Source organism: Xenopus laevis, chromosome 1S (genome assembly GCF_017654675.1).
Source record: "Xenopus laevis strain J_2021 chromosome 1S, Xenopus_laevis_v10.1, whole genome shotgun sequence".
In the NCBI taxonomy this organism is placed as follows: domain Eukaryota; kingdom Metazoa; phylum Chordata; class Amphibia; order Anura; family Pipidae; genus Xenopus; species Xenopus laevis.
In genome coordinates this window covers 201,663,420-201,685,008 of record NC_054372.1, presented here as the reverse complement: position 1 = coordinate 201,685,008, position 21,589 = coordinate 201,663,420, and the positions used below count along the sequence as shown (strand labels likewise).

At 42.7% G+C, this 21,589-nt stretch overlaps 1 long non-coding RNA gene across 1 annotated transcript; it reads right to left on the bottom strand.

The window, feature by feature from the left end:
- Positions 1–18,828: 18,828 nt before the first annotated feature.
- On the bottom strand, positions 18,829–21,429 carry LOC121399566. The gene is made up of 3 exons (XR_005965137.1): positions 21,247–21,429; positions 20,856–20,913; positions 18,829–20,773 (listed from the first exon to the last, which is right to left on the bottom strand). It is a non-coding gene; the product is annotated as an uncharacterized LOC121399566 (long non-coding RNA).
- Positions 21,430–21,589: the final 160 nt, after the last annotated feature.

The window sequence follows — 21,589 nt, the reverse complement described above, 5'->3', positions numbered from 1 at the left end:
TTTAGTTCTGTCAATGACTTAATAATACTTTCTCGATCTGCCCCATGTTTTAGTGACCTTTCCACATTATGTATCCATGACTGCATAGCATGTGATACTGAAGTTAAAGCTATGGCTGGTCTACATGCAGCTGCCGTAGCTAAATAATTCTTTTTCAGGATAGTTTCCATCTTTTTCTTCAAATTCACTAAGATGCGAAGTTGCGCCAGGCGCAACTTCGCCGCGCAACCTGCCCTCAGGTGCCCATTCATGAGCAGTTGGCCAGTAAAGTTGAACCAAACCCAACCAGTTTTTCACTGTTATTTACCTATATTGCCCCAAACACCGTCCTTAAAGGATAATTCAACTGTTTCAACCCTACTCCCCACCCCACGTAGATCACAAGTATGCAAAAGTTCCTGAGGTGCCCAAGAAGGGCTGTAATTGGCTATTTGTAGCCCCTATGTGGACTGGCAGCTACAGGATTCTCTATTTGGCAACAGTGAGATATAGAAACAAACAGGCGGCAGTCCGGATAAAACAAATAAGGAATTTATTCCAACATGGGATGGATCCACATCGCCTTATGCGTTTCGGGAAGCAGTTCCCTTAATCATAGGCTCCATAGACTCTGTTTGTCAGTACATCTGTTTTTTATACAACCAAAAAAACTTGCCTCCAAGCCTGGAATTCAAAAATAATCACCTGCTTTGAGACCACTGAGAGCAACATCCAAGGGTTTGGAGAGCAACATGTTACTCACGAGCTACTGGTTGGGTATCACTCGTCTAGAGGATTCAAAGAGGCCCAGCAAACACTTTGGGGCAAATTCACTAAGATTCGAAGTTGCGCCAGGCGCAACTTCGCCACACTTCGCCAGGCGTAGTTTCGCCAGGGCTCCGCAAATTCACTAAAATCCGAAGTTGCGCACAGGGGTAGCGTAAGGTTGCGGGGTTGCGCTAGCGTTGATTCGCTATATAAAGCGAAGTTACGCTAGCGAAGGCTAATTTGCATACGGCGCGAAATTCAAATTTCAATGGAGGAACACGTATCTGCACTACAAATGCCTAGAAAACCTTCAAATCAGCAAATAAAAATGTTTATTTTGCCCTACACATGTGCCCACTGTCTAGGTAAGTTGCCATGAGTCAGGAAATGTAGGGGGGAGGAAGGGGAGCCCCAAAAATTTTTCGATCTTTTTCAGCCTATCACCCATCATGTAGAAAACACGCCAGCGTTTTTTGGGACTTAGAAAAAAAATTGACTTTTTTTTTTAAACAATCCCTATCTACTCTATTGCGCTTCGCCAGGTCTGAGGTGGCGAAGGAAGTCTAGCGTAAAAGGTAGCGTTCAGTACACTGCGCAAGTTAGTGAATTTGCGTAGTTTCGTCGCTAGCGAAGATTCGCCTGGCGTAAGGTTGCGAAGTAACACTAGCGAAACTACGCCAGCGCAGTAGCGAAAATGCCAAACGCTAGCGAATTAACGCTAGCGTTCGGCGCTTCGCGGCTTAGTGAATTTGCCCCATAGTGTTTGGGAAACACTGTGTTGAGAAAGCAACAATACTGTGTATATTCCAGGGATTTGGTTGAATAACCCTACCCGCAACAGTTATAATTGTATTAAGATCCTTTGCTGGTATAGCCGACAGACAATTTGCTACATCAGCTCATACACCTGCAGCACTCTTGAAAGGTCGTTAGCATGCCAGAGTCAATTAGTGCACCAGGCCCTTTGCCTTTCCCTTAAAGGGACAGCATAGTTAAAACAGCTTATGCTTCATCAAGCAGTGAACCTAAAACACAGAGGCTATGTCAATCCAATCCACTAGTAGTTGATAAGGCTGTCACAATCCTTTGTTGGTGAATTATCTAGTATAGGTAAATCTAAAAACAACTGGACTTGCTGAGTAATCAATGAAGACGTTTCACTACTCATCCGAGCAGCTTCTTCAGTACAACTGACTGGTGTGGGAAATTCTCGGCATATAAACTCTTCCACTAATCCAATCACAATGGCACATTGTAACTCTTCATAGAGGTGACTTACCTATGCTAGATATACCATGACCTGGATGAATGGAAATCTTCATAGTCATTTTGTTGGTGAATTGTTTTACTTACATGATGTAAATAAATATATTTGTAGCTGAACCCCTTACCTGTTTTAGTTCTCAACTTGAGTCCTAATCAACATGAAGATCCAGCCACAGGTGCTCTGTTCTGAATTGCTGTTCCTACTCACCCATCTTCTCCCATTTTCAATCCTGGGTAGACAAATGAACAAACGCACTCTGAACATCATAGGAAATGGCCCGTCTGCCAGATAAACTCGTGTCCTTCAGATCTCTGTATCATACACCTGCAGTCCTCATTCTTCGCTGAAAGCCATCCAGCAGAGTGCAGAGTGGAGAGCCCCACACTTTCTGTTTGGAAGCAAACACAACTTATTGCACGCACGCACCCAAAGGTTTTGTGACTGACTATGGTGATAGGCACACATGGCCATGGTCCTCCTTGGACCCTCACAGGCCTCACATAGATAAAAGTATCCGGACATGGAGCTTCAGCAGGTAGAACCCAGAGACCCTACTGGCACATCGGGTGAGCTTGAGTGACAGGAAAAGAGATGGATGTTTGGGGGTGCAGAGCCAAATGTATTGATTGCTTGCTAATTTAGGTCACGTGATGGGAATGAATCCCATTGGTTGCCCACTGCCATGCGAAGGAACAAGAAAGGGCTATGTTGTTTGACAGGCAGTCTTTGACATGAAGCGGTAAGTTCTCTTGTGATTGGTCAACTTTGACTGATATGGAAATGAAGAAGAATTGGTAGGTTTTTCTCTCCCTATGGTATTATGGGATAGGGAAGTTGAGGCTTACTAGGCACAGCTCAACACATGGCCATGCAGTCTTTCCCATGGATTGGAAAGTCCTCTTGTGATTGGTCAACTTTGACTGATATGGAAATGAAGAAGACTTTGTGGGTTGTTCTCTCCCTATGGTATTACGGGTAAGCGGCGATGTCAAATTGTCATAGAGCCTAGGCAAAGGGCTATGTTGTTGACATGCAGTCTTTGACATGGATTAGAAAGTCCTCTTGTGATTGGTCAACTTTGACTGATATGGAAATGTAAGAGACTTGGTGTGTTGTTCTCTCCCTATGGTATTACGTGATAGCTGCGATGTCAAATTGTCAGAGCAAAGGGCTATGTTGTTGACAGGCAGTCTTTGACCTGGATTGGAAAGTCCTCTTGTGATTGGTCAACTTTGACTGATATGGAAATGAAGGAGACTTGGTGGATTGTTCTCTCCCTATGGTATTAAGGGATAGCGGCAATGTCAAATTGTCATAGAGTCTAGGCAAAGGGCTTTGTGTCTGACAGCTCTTGTGATAGATGGGTGTGGGTCTTCCTATTCTTTTGTATGGATGGGGGTAATCTATAATAGGCAAAGGGCTGTGTTGTTGACAGGCAGTCTTTGACATGGATTGGAAAATCCTCTTGTGATTGGTTAACTTTGACTGATATGGAAATAAAGTTGAATTGGTGGGTTGTTCTCTCCCTATGGCATTACGGGATAGGGAAGTTGAGGCTTACTTGGCACAGCTCAACACATGGTAATTTCAGATCTTATCATAGACTGACAGTTACAACATGGTCGCTGCTCGGTGTGGAAGGAATACTGAAAACCTTCGCTGAATAGCTTTCTGAGACCCCCCTTCTTTGCCTTGGCAGGATCGCACACCATATGGTGGACTTTACACCATGCTGCAGTTGGGGAGGGGGCATTCCTCGGAGAAACGAGTGGCGATCCCCCGTTTTCTGGTTTTGTTAGACCAAAGTCCTTTGCTTGATACCAGCGCTTAGCAAGTTTTTTCAGAGACCCCCTTCTTCTGCCTATGCAGGATCGTCGTTTAGGCTTCACCTGCTTGCCGCTATTGGAGAAGGGGCATTCATCTGGTTAAACAAGCTAATTTTCCCAGTGAATTCCACCTACCGCTGGAAGATTTGATTCCTGCCTGCCTTACATCATGGATGCAGATGCTGTTCCAGTCTACACCAGGCTGAAGTACTCCATGAGGGTCATCTTTAAAGACGGAGGTGCAGACAAGAGAGGTCTGAAATACTGTCACGGTCGGCACCCTAAACCAGAACTAGTGCCAAGCTCCCTGGTCTTGGCTCGGCTTCACCAGCAGTGTGACCGCCTTTGGCTTCAGGAGGAGCCCTCAGCGTACTCAGATGCTACCTGGACTTTTCGAGAGGAGCAAGTGGAGGAGTTCTGGCAAGCAAAGGGGCACAACAGTTTTTAAAGTCAGTTAGGCCGAAGGTCGCGGTACAACAACGTAAGACAGATTTGTGGTCAGACTGGCCGGGTCAAGGCAGGCAGATAGCTAGAATCGTCAGGCAGGCAAGGGTCAAAACCGGGTAATCAAACAGATTGGATGAGGCAGAATCTGAGTCAAATAACAGGCAGAGGTCGAACCAGAACGTCAAACAGGAGGGTTAAGCAGAATCAAGGTCGGTTTCAGGCAAGGGTCAGGTTCCAGACATCAGAGTAGTCAAACAGCCAGGCAGGGGTCAAAACAGATAATCAGAATCCGATTCAAACAGAATAGCAACAGCTAACAGCACTAGGAACAAATCCTATCATGGGCAATGACATAGGAAAAAATGTCCCTAAAAGATTTCTTCATAAGAATTGGGGTTAAGAAAGCTAAACAAAAACGTGAATTTTTTTTTCCCTTGAATTGTCGGTTACAAACCTTATATGAAAATGAAAAGCTATGATATTGATGTTTGTAAAGAGATGGCTGAATGTAAAAAAGAAATCTCAAAATGTCTTGTGCAAAAAGGAAAATAAATCATTTTCAATTCTAGGGTAAAGCACATTGAAGCGAATGGAACATGCTCTAGATATTTCTTTATAAAAAAGGTTGAAAAGAGCTAAGGTTTCATGAACAATATTGATGGGGTCACTGAGATTCAAAGTATTCTAACAAAAATCCATGGTTTTTATGTCAATCTTTTTAGTGAAAAGAAAGTTGATGCTGATTTTATCTCTGATTCTGTAAAAGAAGTGAAACATGTTTTTAATGCAGAATCTCAAGAGTTTTTATCAAGACCTTTAAATGAACAAGAAATTTGTGAAACTATTAAGAGTTTTAAAAATGTCAAAGTCCCTGGTTTAGATGGCATTCGTATTGAATTTTATATTACGTTTTATGATGTTTTCTGAGGTTTTTATTTCAAAACAGTTACCAGGATCTTGGAAAAAAGGAGTGGTTTCGCTTTTACATAAAAAAGGCGACAAATCAGATCTAAAAAATTGGAGACCGATTACTCTCCTAAACAGCGATTACAAACTTTTGGCCAAAATTTGCGCAAATCGCTTAAAAAAGGTCATTGAAAAAGCAATTCATTGTAACCAAGTTTGTGAAGTCCCAGGCAGAAGTATCTGGGATAATCTGAATTGAATCAAAGACATTATTGAAGATGTAAACAATAGGAATTGTAAACTTGCTATTTTATCTGTGGACTTTGAAAAGGCCTTTGACAGAGTGTCACATTTTTATCCAGTTCACTTTTACTTTCTCTTAAAGCATTTTATGATAATTCTTCAAATAAGGTTTCAGTAAATGGTTTTATGACAAAAGATGTCTTTTTAAAATCAGGGGTAAAACAAGGTTGTCCGCTTTCCCCTTTGCTTTTTATTTGTGCTCTGGAACCACTTCTGTGCGCTATCCGTAAGGATAAACAGATACATGGTGTACCCCTCCCAGGAGGGGATGGTAATCAGGCAAAGGTATGCGCAAACATTGATGATGTGGGTTTTTTTTCTGTAAGGGTACATTGTCTATACAAAAAGTTTTAAAGCAAATTGAATTTTATAATTGTGCCTCTGGTTTTAAAGTCAACCTTGACAAGAGTTCTATTTTAAATCTTGGTCATATGAATTTGAAAGATGTTCCTGTGTCTGAAACTGAAACTGTAAAAATTCTGGGTGTAAATTTTAATCAAGCAAATGATGGAGTAGAAAACTGAAATATGGTGGAAAACAAAATCAATCAAAAAATTGGTATGTCGAATATGAGGAAACTATTGATCATAAAGATTGTCCTTTTACCTATTTTACTATATATGAGTCTGGTGTTTCCTCCACCTGGTAATCTCTTAAACAAAATTACAAAAACTTGCTTTACCTTCTTTTGGAGTTCCAAAGCTGAAAGACTCAAAGGAAAAAAATTTATAAAACATAGGGAAAGATTTTCCAGATTTTAAAGCTTTCATTTATATTAAGTTTTTGGTTTTATGTGTACACTCCCTTTTTAAAAATCATGATTGGTCTTATTTTGTATGTTTTAATGCTGTTTTTTTATGAGGAAAAATGGGTGGTTCAAAACTTTGTTAAATTCACCCTATGCTTTCAATTTGCCAGTAAACTACAAGATTTTAGAATTTTTTTTAATTTTATATGATTTTAAAGGGAAGGAAGTAAAAGATTTACTTGACAGTAAAAAGCTAACAAAGACTTATAAAAATAATATGGAATTATGTCATACTAGAAATTTAAATGAAGCCAAATGTAAAATTGTATGGAAAATGGTCAATTTGACAAAATGTTTTAATACACAAAATGATCTTGCTTGGAGATGTGTTTATCAATGCCTCCCATCTAAGGCTTTCCAACACCATAGAGGCTTAGTGAGCTCACCAACGTGCCCACGGGAAGGATGTGCCAGAGATGAAACAGTAATGCACATCCTATGGACTTGTAAATTTGCACAAAGCCTCTAGACAAAATTTTTTACATCTTTTACTTAAAATTACGGACTTAAAGGACTTGAACTATTTTACTGTTTTATTTGGTTTTATAGAATACCCTACAAAAGATCAAAAAGTAATTGGATGGAAAAAAATTAACTGTTGCAAAGAAGCACTATGGAAAGCAAGAAATATTTTACTGTTTAAAAAGGATGTATTATTAGTTAATGATGTTATTCATTTGGCTTTTAATGAAATGTTTTTTATATTACCTTCTGGACAAAAAGAAAAATGTCATAATGTCAGACAAATGGTTGTTAAAACAATGGTCATTTGTATTATGAATATGATTATTATTGTCACCATATTTATTTGTGGTTTTAATGTAAATTATTGTCACCATATATCTTTGTTTTTTTTGTAAAACTTGTAATTGACAACAAATAGTGCGTATCTGAAAAGGTATAGCCATTTAAAAAAAAAAAAAAGGGATTGGAATTGTCAAATTGTCATAAAGTCTAGCCAAAGGGCTATGTGACTGACAGCTCTTGTGATAGATGGGTGTGGGTCTTCCTATTCTTTTGTATGGAAGGGGGTAATATGTGACTGACAGCTCTTGTGATAGATAGATAAATAGATAAATAAATAGATAAATAGATAGATAGATGGATGTGGGTCTTCCTGTTGTTTTGTATGGAAGGGTGTAATCTGTAATAGGCAAAGGGCTATATTGGTTACAGGCAGTCTTTGCCATGGATTGGAAAGTCCTCTTGTGATTGGTCAATTTTGACTGATATGGAAATGAAGAAGACTTTGTGGGTTGTTCTCTCCCTATGGGATATGGGATACGGAAGTTGAGGCTTACTTAGCACAGCTCAACACATGGATATTTGTTGGAATGTCAGATAATGGGAGGGATTGGGCGATGTCAAATTGTCATAGAGTCTAGGCGAAGGGCTATGTGTCTGACAGCTCTTGTGATAGATGGGTGTGTGTCTTCCTATTCTTTTGTATGGAAGGGGATAATCTGTAATAGGCAAAGGGCTGTGTTGTTGACAGGCAGTCTTTCATATGTATTGGAAAGTACTCTTGTGATTGGTCAACTTTGACTGATTGTTTTGTATGGAAGGGGGTAATCTGTAATAGGCAAAGGGCTGTGTTGGTTACAGGCAGTCTTTGACATGGATTGGAAAGTCCTCTTGTGATTGGTCAATTTTGACTGATATGGAAATGAAGAAGAATTTGTGGGTTGTTCTCTCCATATGGTTTTATGAGATAGGGAAGTTGAGGCTTACTTGGTACAGCTCAACACATGGCCATGTGTTGGAATGTCAGACCTTATAATGGGAGGGATTGGGCGATGTCAAATTGTCATAGAGTCTAGGCAAAGGGCTATGTGTCTGACAGCTCTTGTGATAGATGGCTGTGGGTCTTCTTATTGTTTTGTATGGAAGGGGGTAATCTGTAATAGGCAAAGGGCTGTGTTGTTGAAAGGCAGTCTTAGCCATGGATTGGAAAGTCCTCTTGTGATTGGTCAACTTTGACTGATACGGAAAAGGGCTATGTTGACAGGCAGTCTTTGACCTGGATTGGAAAGTCCTCTTGTGATTGGTCAACTTTGACTGATATGGAAATGAAGAAGACTTGGTCGGTTTTTCTCTCCCTATGGTATTACGGGATAGGGAAGTTGAGGCTTACTAGGCACAGCTCAACACATGGCTATGTGTTTGAATATCAGATCTTATCATGAGATTGGCATTCCAAGATCGTGGAATTTGCTGGGTTCAGATAATTGACCCATGACTTGTTGGTTGTGACCTGATTGCTTCCTAAGATCGTTATGGCTAGCTATGTCAATGTTCGTGTTCTGACCTTCCCTGAGGTGCGGATGAAAGATTCTGTTAAGTTGGCAGTGGAGGAGAAATTATGTGGAGAAAATGGTCTACGCTTCATTGGAGAAAAGATTCTTTTTGGCCATTGTGGTCTAAAGAAAGAGGAAATTTTGTGCATCCAGGATTTTCCAAAGGCGGTGTCTATGACGGTACCTTCGTAAGCCAAGTCGTCTGCCAGAATTTCCATCATGTTTATTCTCAGCATAAAGAAGTTTCTTTGTTATATACCCAAGATACTAAGCTTTTGTTTGTACACATGTACAACCAACATGTGCCAATTGAAGATGTTTCTCTTTTTCTGCTGAGATTCTGCGAGTGAGTGAAATATATTGGCAAGGCTACAAATGAGTTGGGGTTGTGGAATGCCCGACGAAAATTTGTGGTTGTCTTAAAAGCTGACGAGACCGGCCCTGGAGGCCAATCACACCCACCTGCAAATTTCATGATTGGCCCTAATAAGGGTTATCTTTTTTACAGAGATCAACCAAAATTTTGTAGGAAATGTCGATGTTATGGGCATGTTCAAGAAGATTGTAACATAGAAATATGTCGTCATTGTGGGTCTAAAGATCATGTTACAGCTGGCTGTGTATCAGAAATTTTTTGTACATTGTGTGGTAAAAGTGGGCATGTATACCGTGTTTGTCCAATGTCTTATGCAAATAGGACAAAAGCAGCCAGGCAGGTAAATGCTAATGAGGTCACTGTTTCACCTGCAGAACCTGAGGTGGAGGAGGTGAGGGTTCAGCGCAGCAGTGCAAGGGTTTCTGTTGCTACCACTGAAGGTCCTAGGTTTGAGGAGGAAAGTGTGAAACAAAAGCCTAGGTCTAAGTTTCCTCCAGAGGCCGAAACTGGTGTTCCTAAGGCCAAGAAAAGTAGACAAACCAAAAAGGAAAAGAAAAAAGCTAAAAACCCAACACAGGAGATTAATCAGTTTCCTTCCTCTGGGGAGGGCGTATCATCTGCTGATGAGATGGAGGTTTCAGCTGAGTCATCTGGTGTGCAGTGTTCAGGGGTTAAACCACCAGATGGATCTGAGTTTCATGATAATGGCTAAAATGTTTTCCTTTTATGACCCTTATCTTTAAAACTGGCTCCTTAAATGTCAGGAGCATAAAGAGTCCTCAGAGGAGGGCTGCTTTTTTCGATTACGTACAAACAATTGATTTCCATTTTTTATGTCGGCAAGAGTGTCATTTAAATTTTATGCCAAACTATGATTTATTAAAAACTGAATGGAGTTTAGGTCCATCGGTTTGGTCAGGTGGTAATGATGGTAAAGCTTCAGGTGTGGTTATTCTTTTTAAAGGTCATGATTTTAAAATTCAAGCAGTTCATGATATTATACCTGGGAGAGTGGTTTTGGTAAAAGTATCCTTTAATGGTATAAGTTTTCAAATTGTGAATGTGTATGCATCACCTGGAAAGGAATTAAGATCTGATCTTTTTGCTACTTTGAATTTGTTCTTACCTGGTTCTGAGCCAATGTTTTTATTGGGTGATTTTAATTGTGTTCTCCCCGGGGAGAACAGGGCTGGGGGGGCTGTGAACATAACAATGGATAAATCAGCTAATTATTTAAAAAACATGGTATCTGATCTAGGTTTTACTGATGTGTGGGCAAAGTGCAATAAAAATCAACCTGGTTACACTTGGGAATGGGAAATGGGAATGTAAGTTCAAGGATCGATTTTGCCTTTGTGTCGCAGAATTTGGATCCTATTAGTGCTACTTTGGTACAAAATATTTTTTCTGATCATAATTTATTATTGGTTAAGGTGTCATGCTTGGGAACACAAAAGGTTAATAAAAATTACTGGACAGTCTATTGAATATAAATGGGCTGCAGCTCACCATTTAGTTGCTTGGTTCTGGTTATCCTGCGGGGTATCCTGTGTCAATCCCACAATAGAATCAATCAAAAGAAATCCAAGTGCAGGACAAATCCACAGCAGTTTACTTTGACTACAAAATGTTATTGGGAATGTGAAGAACACAACATGTTTTGGGCTAGGCCCTTTATCAAGTGTGCAGGAACATACAGGGTGTGAACATTTAAGCATTATGTGACCTTTAACCTAATGTGATGCATTGTGGGTAGGTCAAGGTGATATCAATTAAACCAATTATTGTGAATAACACATACAATATAGCAAAATGTCCATAAAAAGTCCGCTTGAAGTCCATTTATTGTGAAATATCCGTGTAATAAATTCACATAAAGAGTCCATCTCTCCATTTCCACTTGACACCAGGCCAATACATCAATAGTCTAACCTGTGCGTAAAGGAAACTGCCATTCTCTCCCTGAATCAGTTGTACAGGCTGATACATTAGATAGGTACAAGGAAGGGTCGGATGCTTTATTCACCAGTAGCTCCTCCCAGCAGACAGGAGGGAGCCAATGAGATTAGAGGAGGGAAAGGGGTGTTACAGGGAGAGCTGGGAAGTGAATCAGGGGTACAGGCTGATATATTAGATAGGTACAAGGAAGGGTCGGATGCTTTATTCACCAGTAGCTCCTCCCAGCAGACAGGAGGGAGCCAATGAGATTAGAGGAGGGAAAGGGGTGTTACAGGGAGAGCTGGGAAGTGAATCAGGGGTACAGGCTGATACATTAGATAGGTACAAGGAAGGGTCGGATGCTTTATTCACCAGTAGCTCCTCCCAGCAGACAGGAGGGAGCCAATGAGATTAGAGGAGGGAAAGGGGTGTTACAGGGAGAGCTGGGAAGTGAATCAGTGGTACAGGCTGATACATTAGATAGGTACAAGGAAGGGTCGGATGCTTTATTCACCAGTAGCTCCTCCCAGCAGACAGGAGGGAGCCAATGAGATTAGAGGAGGGAAAGGGGTGTTACAGGGAGAGCTGGGAAGTGAATCAGTGGTACAGGCTGATACATTAGATAGGTACAAGGAAGGGGCGGATGCTTTATTCACCAGTAGCTCCTCCCAGCAGACAGGAGGGAGCCAATGAGATTAGAGGAGGGAAAGGGGTGTTACAGGGAGAGCTGGGAAGTGAATCAGTGGTACAGGCTGATACATTAGATAGGTATAAGAAGGGGTTGGATGGTGTTTAGCAAGTGAGGGAATACAGGGATATGGGAGAGAGCTCATAGTACAAGATGATCCAGGGAATAGTCCGATTGCCATTTTGGAGTCAGGAAGGAATTTTTTCACCTCTGAGGCAAATTGGAGAGACTTCAGATGGGGGTTTTGCCTTCCTCTGGATCAACTGGCAGCTGGGCAGAAATAATAATACAAAAAAAGAGGTTGAACTTGATGGACATGTGTCTTTTTCAACCTTACTTACTATGTTAATATGTTGTGTGGAAGGCAATGCATCTGCTGCTCCAGTCTATTGAGAATTCTATCCCTCCTGTCACTCATAGTTGCCTACAATGTTCATAATATTATTAAATTCTAATTTCAGCAGAACATTGTAAGTCGTTAATAGTAACATCATTAACATTGACTCTGCCCCTCACTTTCCCTACTTGGTGTCTGAATTCATGATAATTCTATATATGAGAGTGAAAATGCAAATCTGTCATTGCCAAACTGATGAGTCTCTTAACTTGGCTCTTTCACATTCATGGACTTTGGTTCAATTAACTGATCACCTGATCACAATTAATAGCCTGGATGTTGGTGAATTGGGGGAGGGGTTGCTGCCTTTGAACCTTTCACATACATGTGTTTCACTTTTAATTAAAGGAACAGTAACATCAAAAATGAAAGTGTTTTAAAGGAGAATGAAAGTTTACCCAACATAGTTTGCTGGAATGTAAGAGTTAGTGAATCGCTAGGTTTTTATTGCTGTATTCAGCTACCCCTATATCACAACTCTGTCTGAACTGCAGACTCTTTTGCACATGCGCTAAAGTCCCTTCTACAGAAGGATCAGAAGGATCAGAAGGATCATGCGCCATAATGAGAGACAACGGAGATACTGCCTGGGGCATTGAGGGTGTGGAATGCGAGCAATGTAGTGACTTACTTCTATGGAGAGCTTTGGAAGACTGGAGAGTGCAGAGAGAAGGGAAGCAAAGTAAGGGGAAACAGTGAGTCACTATTTGAAAATCATGTTAAAATAAAACAGACTCAATTTTAACCTTTCCTTGTCCTTTAAAGGAATATAAATATAATGCAGTGTTGCCCTGCACTGGTAAAACTGCTGTGTTTGCTTCAGAAACACTACTATAGTTTATATAAACAAGCTGCTGTGTAGCCATGGGGGCAGCCATTCAAGCACAGGATACACAGTAGATAACAGATAAGTACTACTATAGTTTACATAAACAAGCTGCTGTGTAGCCATGGGGGCAGCCATTCAAGCACAGGATACACAGTAGATAACAGATAAGTACTACTATAGTTTATATAAACAAGCTGCTGTGTAGCCATGGGGGCAGCCATTCAAGCACAGGATACACAGTAGATAACAGATAAGTACTACTATAGTTTATATAAACAAGCTGCTGTGTAGCCATGGGGCAGCCATTCAAGCACAGGATACACAGTAGATAACAGATAAGTACTACTATAGTTTATATAAACAAGCTGCTGTGTAGCCATGGGGGCAGCCATTCAAGCACAGGATACACAGTAGATAACAGATAAGTACTACTATAGTTTATATAAACAAGCTGCTGTGTAGCCATGGGGGCAGCCATTCAAGCACAGGATACACAGTAGATAACAGATAGGTACTACTATAGTTTATATAAACAAGCTGCTGTGTAGCCATGGGGGCAGCCATTCAAGCACAGGATACACAGTAGATAACAGATAAGTACTACTATAGTTTATATAAACAAGTTGCTGTGTAGCCATGGGGGCAGCCATTCAAGCACAGGATACACAGTAGATAACAGATAAGTACTACTATAGTTTATATAAACAAGCTGCTGTGTAGCCATGGGGGCAGCCATTCAAGCGCAGGATACACAGTAGATAACAGATAAGTACTACTATAGTTTATATAAAGAAGCTGCTGTGTAGCCACGGGGCAGCCATTCAACAGATAAGCACTACTATAGTTTATATAACCAAGCTGCTGTATAGCCATGGGGGCAGCCATTCAAGAACAGGATACAAAGTAGATAGATAAGTACTACTATAGTTTATATAAACAAGCTGCTGTGTAGGCATGGGGGCAACCATTCAAGCACAGGATACACAGTAGATAGATAAGTACTACTATAGTTTATATAAATAAGCTGATGTGTAGCCATGGGGGCAGCCATTCAAGCACAGAATACACAGTAGATAACAGATAAGTACTGCTGTAGTTTATATAAAAAAGCTGCTGTGTAGCCATGGGGGCAGCCATTCAAGCACAGGATACACAGTAGATAACAGATAAGTACTACTATAGTTTATATAAACAAGCTGCTGTGTAGCCATGGGGGCAGCCATTCAAGCACAGGATACACAGTAGATAACAGATAAGTACTACTATAGTTTATATAAACAAGCTGCTGTGTAGTACAGCCCACTGCCCATCGCCCAGACCTATATGAGTGCATCTCCCCCCAGCTATGGGGCTCTGGGCTACAGCCACAGACAACAGCAGCACTGGGGTTGCTATTGGCGCTGAGCACATGGAACTGGTAGATGATGCTTCTGCTTCTCCCGGAGGAATGGGGGCTTCTCTGCAGCACAGAGAGGGGAGGTTGCCATGGATCTTCCACATGGGTGCCAGGGGGTCCCTAAAATGAACTCTGGATAATTAGCGTGCCCTTGGCCGAACTCACCCTGCAACTGCTGCTCGTAGTCTCTCAGAACCTGTCCCAGCATGGCTGGGATGTTGCTCCTGAAGGTTGAGAAGACCAGGATGAGCCGGAGCCAGTGCTAGCCATCTCTCCTGGGGAAGAAGCTCAAGCAGTGGGAGCGATATCCCGGGGGCTTCCCAGCCGCATCATCCCATGGAGAGTCACAGGCGCTGTAACAGATACTGAGGAATTAAAGGACCAATTACATCCCTGGGGCTCCGGCACCTCTCCAGACACTGTTCAGACACGAGAGAATCTGCAGCCTGCGGTGGGGGGGAGCCAAGGCCGAACTGGTGCCACTACCTCCTCCTCCTGCGCAACTGCTGCTGCTTAATGTCCCTTGTTCCTCTTCCAGCCCACACTCCATCACATGCTGTCAGTAGAATAGCCAGGGAGGAGAAACCAAGCGCCGCAGGATGGATGGTCGCCATTTTGCCTTTTCTGAAGAGAAGGGGAAGTGGAGTTTCCGTAAATTATTTCTTCATAAAGGCTTTGTGATTTTAAAGTTTCATTTGTCTTGGTGGGTTTTTTTCGTTGTATACTAACAATTTTTTTTAGAAATGTTTTGATGTTACTGGCAGGCCCGGACTGGATCTGTGGGTTCTGGCAAATGCCAGAGGGGCTGCTATAAGGTGCCATAGAAAGTCAGTATTTAGTGGGCTGGTGGGGGCTGTTTGGGCCTCTGTGTACCTGAAATGCCAGGGCCTATTTTAATTATCAGTCCAGACCTGGTTACTGGTCCTTTAATACATGGACAGCTCCGTTTTTGGAAGGGCTGCCCTGGTCAAAACTGCCTGAATGGTTTTCCAAATTAGGAAACAGAGCAGGATTATCCAAGAGTGACTTGGTGACTGGCCAATCACTGACTGACATGTCACAGCCCTGCCCCAGTAACAGTACCACTGTGCCCCTGTGATGTCACCACCAGGTGATCTCTTCCTGTTACAGTTAGAGCTGCAGTATTTCTGGTCAGGTGATCTCTTCCTGTTACAGTTAGAGCTGCAGTATTTCTGGTCAGGTGATCTCTTCCTGTTACAGTTAGAGCTGCAGTATTTCTGGTCAGCTGATCTCTTCCTGTTACAGTTAGAGCTGCAGTATTCCTGGTCAGGTGATCTCTTCCTGTTACAGTTAGAGCTGCAGTATTTCTGGTCAGCTGATCTCTTCCTGTTACAGTTAGAGCTGCAGTATTTCTGGTCAGGTGATCTCTTCCAGTTACAGTTAGAGCTGCAGTATTTCTGGTCAGGTGATCTCTTCCTGTTACAGTTAGAGCTGCAGTATTTCTGGTCAGGTGATCTCTTCCTGTTACAGTTAGAGCTGCAGTATTTCTGGTCAGGTGATCTCTTCCTGTTACAGTTAGAGCTGCAGTATTTCTGGTCAGGTGATCTCTTCCTGTTACAGGTAGGGTTGCAGTATTTCTGGTCAGGTGATCTCTTCCTGTTACAGTTAGAGCTGCAGTATTTCTGGTCAGGTGATCTCTTCCTGTTACAGTTAGAGCTGCAGTATTTCTGGTCAGGTGATCTCTTCCTGTTACAGTTAGAGCTGCAGTATTTCTGGTCAGGTGATCTCTTCCTGTTACAGTTAGAGTAGTGGTAATTCTGGTCAGGTGATCTCTTCCGGTTACAGACTCTGTTTGGCAGTACAACTGGTTTTTATACAACCAAAACCTGCCTCCAAGCCTGGAATTCAATAATAAGCTCCTGCTTTGAGGCCACTGGGAGCAACATCCAAGGGGTTGGAGAGCAACATGTTACTCAAGAGTTACTGGTTGGGGATCACTGGTTTTGGGCAATGAGTTTTTGTAGTTATTGCTGTGACTGGCCTTGTGAGTTTTTCATCATGTTATATAAATGGAAATAATCTATAGGCCATTTGGACTACAAAGTGGCAAGTTGGCAATAGGATGTGGGTACAGTAATTTGGAGCAGTGTTCATTGTGTCCATATCTAAATGCCTCCCTATTCAGGCCTGTAATGCCCATGTGGTGCCCAGGAGAGAGTGACGTGTTAGTAATGGGCCACTAGATGGCAGCGCAGGGCAATGGAGAAGGAGGATTTTGGTGGGGCTGCTGCACGGCACATATTTATAGTCCTGTAACCTAATGCCATAAAGATTACTGCTTCTCTCCCAGCGCCCGGGGCCTTTCAGCTCTGCACAATGATCCTTTTGTCTGACCAGTAACGTTATGCTGTTAAAGCCTCCCCAGGGGCAATACCATTTGTTTCTAGAACCCTTTGGCCCTCACAGGATGCAGGGAGTTGTAGTTCAGCAAATTGCTAATATATTAAATAAAAGTAGATACTATGGAGCAATGTAATACAATGTCAGTGTCTGTGGTCCAGGGGCTAATAGACTCCCTGCAAATAACCATTATCACAGCTCTGGTGCCCCCCACACCCAGAGGTTACGCCACTGGCAGTTTCCAAGTGTAACCTCTTCATGTAACTTTTCATTGTCTACTGGCGGCTCATCTACCAGGGGCTCGTGGCACAGGCATTGGCATTGATATCACTTATTATATCAGCTCTGGTGATGTCTGTGTGTTGTGGGAGTGGGACCCTCGGGCCAGCTTCTCTGGGGGGCCTATGAGCCCCAGTCTGACTCTGTACTGCACTGGGGGGGGGGGCTGTACCATAAAACATCAGTAGTAAACCAGTTCCACAGCTAATGGCGTCACATAGAGGTCACTAAGTAGAGGTGAATTGACATTGTTGGGGGCATTTCCCTTTAGATCCCCCAGCCCCCCACAGCCTCATGTAACTCCCCCCATACACCAGGGATTCTGTACAGACTTGTGCTCAGGGAGGGGGTCAGTTATCAGCAAATTCTATAAGTTTCCATTCATGGGGGGGAGACTTAGAGATAAAAAAGTGCATGTGACAACATCTGCCCCCAGGGGGATATCTGACTCCTTAACCCCCTCAACTGATTCCTGCCCTGAACCCCCACCCCTCCCACACACTCACCCCATGTCCTGTTACTGGAAGGCATGTGGCTGAGCCAAACCCAAGTGGGGCTGTTGTTGTTCATGTGAGTGTTGGCTGGAGTGAGCTCTGTCATGCTCTGGTACATGAGAGTCTGTATCTCACACATATACAGTATATGGCTCTCTATACTATATACTCCACACTAGGTGGCGCACTCCTCACACTGTACCTGTAGTGCAGATCATGGAAGGATTTGCTCAGTCCTAATAATAACCCAGTTCTGCCGGGAGGCCCTGACAGCCAGTGAGAGCACAAAGAGAGCACACATAGCGCCTAAAAATACCTCCCCCACCTGGGACCCTTAACTCTCTATGTACCACACTTACTGCATCTCCTGGGACCCTTAACTCTCTATATACCACACTGACTGCATCTCCTGGGACTCTTAACTCTCTATGTACCATACTCACTGCCACACCTGGGATCTTTAACTCTCTATGTACCACACATCACCTGGGATCCTTAACTCTCTATGTACCACACTCACTGCCACACCTGGGATCTTTAACTCTCTATGTTGTACCAGACTCCCCACATCACCTGGGGCCCTTAACTCTATGTACAACACTCCCAACATCACCTGGGATCTTTAACTCTCTATGTACCACACTCCCCACATCACCTGGGACCCTTAACTCTCGATGTACCACACTCCCCACATCACCTGGGGCCCTTAACTCTCTATGTACTACCCTGTAATTAGCTGAATTGGTTAAACTAGAGATAATGAGCTTTGAATAAACAAAACCCTCCCTTCCAAACCCCCTGCAAGAGTAAATGATGATAAATACACAAATAATCTCTGTGTAAATATCACAACATTAAAGGGATCCTGCCATCAAAAAACATGTTTTTTTCAATATACATCAGTTAATAGTGCTACTCCAGCAGAATTCTGCACTGAAATCCATTTCTCAAAAGAGCAAACAGATTTTTTTATATTCAATTTTGAAATCTGACATGGGGCTAGACATTTTGTCAATTTCCCAGCTGCCCCTGGTCATGTGACTTGTGCCTGCACTTTAGGAAAGAAATGCTTTCTGGCAGGCTGCTGTTTTTCCTTTTCAATGTAACTGAATGTGTCTCAGTGGGACATGGGTTTTTACTATTGAGTGCTGTTCTTAGATCTACCAGGCAGCTGTTATCTTGTGTTAGGGAGCTGTTATCTGGTTACCTTCCCATTGTTCTTTTGTTTGGATGCTGGGGGGGAAAGGGAGGGGGGTGATATCACTCCAATTTGCAGTACAGCAGTAAAGAGTGATTGAAGTTCATCAGAGCACAAGTCACATGACTTGGGGCAGCTGGGAAATTGACAATATGTCTAGCCCCATGTCAGATTTCAAAATTGAATATAAAAAAGTCTGTTTGCTCTTTTGAGAAATGGATTTCAGTGCATAATTCTGCTGGAGCAGCACTATTAACTGATTCATTTTGAAAAAAATTTTTTTTCCCATGACAGTATCCCTTTAATAACCAGCACAGCGGGTTCAGGATCTTGTTTGGGGGCACACAATATCCAGGGTCTGTGGGGGGCAGCGACAGCAAAGTTTATGTATCATTAATTTAAAGATAAAGTGCATACCTGTCAGGATAAAAGTGATAAACTCCTGTCCCTGCTCAGGACCAGATTCCTTCCCAATTTCTCAAATTCTATTCCAATATGTACTGATGAAAAATTCAATGCACCTTGGAGTCCCTTTGTCAGTACCTAAATGACATTCCGATTCCCAGACTGAATCTTGAGATCTCAATAGGCAGATCACTCCTGAAGAGATCACTGAAGCCATATATATGCTCCCCAATGGAAAGTCCCCCCACATTAAATAATACAAAGTCCTAGTAGTGCCCAGGCTCTGTTCCCTTTTCAATTCTATGCCACAGGGGGTAAGTCTTACCTGACAGCTCTAAACTAGCCATGATCACACATATTCTCAAAACAGGGAAAATCATAAAGACCCATTTTGTTTTCAAACTCAGATGTCAAGGTGCTGCCCAAGGTCCTCACAAACAGACTCAAAGTGGTCTTTGAGAACTTCATTCTCCCTGATCAGACTGGGTTTATGCCTTACAGGGCCATTGCCACCAAATTAAGAGCATCTATTGGCCACACACTGTATGTGTGCGACCAATATATTCTGTGGGTGAAAGCCATTAATGACTGCCCGAGAGCCACAATACTATTGAATGAAGAGATGTTTCAGGAGTTCAGGGGCACTAGACAGGGGTGCCCCTTATCTCCCCAATCTTTGCCCTAGCTTTATGAATACAAAAAAAACAAGGATAGAGGGGCTCAAAATACAGAGACTGGAGGAGAAAATGTGGCTTTATACAGATTATATGATGATATTCCTACTACTGTTAGACTCTCCATCTGCACTCCTCACAAAGGTCACAACATTTGGGAGTTTCCAATGCCTAAGGGTCAACTGGGTGAAATCTGTGGTGTCCACCATAGACTCCAGGAATATTAGGGACCAGCAGCATGGACAACAACCACAGTGGCTCTCCTTCTCAAATATTGGTATTGCTGTTTAAAGGGACCGAAAGAAATACACAGAACTGAATTTAACTCAAATAATCCAGTCCTTGAAAATGAAACTTCAACTCAAGTCTACCATTGTTTCTGCCAGGTTGCAAAAATTATTTTTTTGCCAAAATTGTTAAAAGCACTGATCATGCTTCTAAAGATGTGGTTTAGGCAGCTAGATGTTATTTGGGCCAAGAACTGGTATGCAAATGCTTTAGCCCTGGTAAGGAATGGGGGCCTTGCTAGCAGTGGCGTAACTACCAGGGGAGCAGGGGGTGCAATTGGGCCAGGGCCCGCACCCCCTCCAGGCCCCCCCGGCAGCTCTTGCGCCACTTATTCTGGGCGGTTCCGGGCGTACGGGGGGTCCCGGCTGCGCATCCCGCACCAGGGCCTGCCCCCTCTAGTTGCTTGCTAGTTAGTTGGCGCATGCCTGATGGTGGCTTAACCTGGACCCCCAATAATCAAATATTTCACAGAGCTGCAGTGTCCACTTGCAGAAAAGCAAGTGCCTCGTCCAAATGTACCCTGCTGTGGGGCAACAACACCTGGTAGATTTTAGGGCCCTATCAGATGCCAGCACCTAGGCCACATTGTAAGAGCAGATGAACTCAAGCAGTTTGCTCAATAAATGGAGGAATTTGGCCTACACAATCATTTCTCCAGTTGAGGCATGCATTTCTACCCTGAAGGTGCCACACACACTACTGAATCTACTACTGAACATCACCTGCGTAGGCCAGAGCTCCCCAAACCTCTTGGCTGGTTTTACACCATTCTGCTGCTGCAATGAAATTGTTATTCTATTAAACAAATCTGCCATAAATGGGCCCAGGACATCGTCACGATGAGGAAATCTGGGAAGACATAATCGAACAAATACCAGACACAACTCTATCCATTAAAGAGACACACACTGCATTTCTGAACAGACTTTACCTTACTCCACACAGGCTGCCCCCAACTCTCGGCTTCTGGATTCGCTGATGAGACTCTTCTGTGAAAAAAAAAAAGACTTATGTGGAGCAAGGAAAATTCAGGAAAATATTGGAACAATGGCTGACCAAACAACAGGGCCGCCATCAGAAATTGTGGGACCCAGTATGACAAACTTTTCTGGGGCCCCTGGGCTCCACCCTCCCCAGAGCCCGTCCACCCCACTGATAGTCAGGGCCCCTTCACATTCAAAAAAACAATGGAAGCCAGGGTCCCTTACACGTTAAAAAAAATAATTGGTGAACAAACCCCCCCATGTTAAAAAAAACATTGGTGCTTAATTGATGGCCAGGTGGTTAAAAAAAAAAGAACATTGGTGTTCAGTGGAACTTACCTTTAAATGTTGGCAGCTGGCCTTCATTACTTGGTGAGCAGTTTTCTTAGGGCTCTTAGACAAAGCACAAAGCTACAGTACATAACTTGCACTAAATTAGGAATAAATAAAGAGACTCTGGATACAGGGACACCCCCAAGTCTGCACAAATACATTGTGAAAGGAAAGACTTGTCAGCTGAAAGGTGTGTCTCCCCCCCCCAGGCTCCTGTGCAACTGTAACACTCAGCAGAGAAATGATCCTCAGACTCCTGATACTGAGGCCACTGTACGGGGTGTATATATATATATATAATACACAAAAGCCATGAATATCCTGTAAATTATATCCTTATAAACGGTGA